The sequence below is a fragment of the Octopus bimaculoides genome, chromosome 20 (genome assembly GCF_001194135.2).
Source record: "Octopus bimaculoides isolate UCB-OBI-ISO-001 chromosome 20, ASM119413v2, whole genome shotgun sequence".
Lineage (NCBI taxonomy): Eukaryota > Metazoa > Mollusca > Cephalopoda > Octopoda > Octopodidae > Octopus > Octopus bimaculoides.
Window position 1 is genome coordinate 4,128,147 of NC_069000.1, and position 1,406 is coordinate 4,129,552.

Consider the following 1,406-nt stretch of genomic DNA (forward strand, 5'->3'; position numbering starts at 1 on the left):
TATATATATATATATATATATATATATATATATATATATATATATATACGCACACACACACACATATAGATACGCACACATATATATATATACATATACATATATATATATATATGCATATATATACGCATATATATATTTCTTTTTTCTCTATTTTGTCTGTGTATGGTGTGTAAGTATGCGTGTATTTTTTCTCGTTTTTAAGGTATTTTTTGGCTTATGTGTGTGTGTATCTGTGTTTTGTTTTGTTTTATTTTCTTTTTTCTTGCGTTTCTGCTCATCATTTTCGAGGCGGAAAAAAATCATATGGACATAATTGATGTTGAAGTTATCTTCTCAGATGATGATGATGCTGATGTCGTTGATGATGACGGTGCTGGTGGAGGTGATATTGAGGATGAAGAGGGGAGGGGAGGGGAGGGGAAGATGAGATGAGGGCGAGGTAGATGAGACTGATAGCTAGGTGGCGGTGGTGCTGCTGGTGCTGGTGGTGGTAATGATGACAGTGATAATAATAATGAATAGATGGCTAACGATGACAGCAGTTACGGGGTTGATTATCCGTACACGAGAACATTCCACACAAAGACAAGGTATTTACATCCGTCTAACCAATGCTGACTAAAATCTATAGATATATACATTAACACAATATACTGCATGTAAGAAAACATTTATTAACTCACAAATAATTTATTTTATCAACATAGCAGTTAAAGACACATTATAACCTGCTGATCAGTCTCTCCATTAAAGTCATTAGCATTAATGGGCTAATAAGGAATCTGTTTGTGGCTAGTTAATGAGAGTAGTCAGTTGCTGATGATATCGCAAACAGGACTAAAACTAGTCCTATCTATTAAGACTTTAGTGTTCATAAACCTTATTGCGGATGGAGACAAAGAGTTTATATCTGTCTGTCGTAATATAGTGTTGACTAAAATCTATAGATTTATTTTTCGGAATATAATGGCATTCAGTGAGATATTATGTGTCTATGTATCTTTGGCTGTGCGTAGACCTGAACATATATAAATGTGTGTGCATCTGAGCTTGTGCATATGTGCACGTTTTATGTATATTTGCTTACGTGCATGTATGTGACTTTGTGTGTGGATAATAAAAAAACATAACTAGGTAACGTGTTGCGAAAATAGTGGCCGTTTTTACGCAGAATCATCATATTTTCTGATACTTAAAGTAAACCTAACGAAATGGGAAGAGAAATACATTAGGAAGAAATAAAGAAATCAACGATGGCGAATGAATGAAGACAGAAAGAAAGGAAGAAAAACGGTGCCAGGAAGCGAAAATGTAAAAGACTGTCATTAAAGAAATAGGTTTATGGTGCTTAAGTAAACGATAGCCTTTTAAACCTACTTAAATGCTAATATCATATATGTATA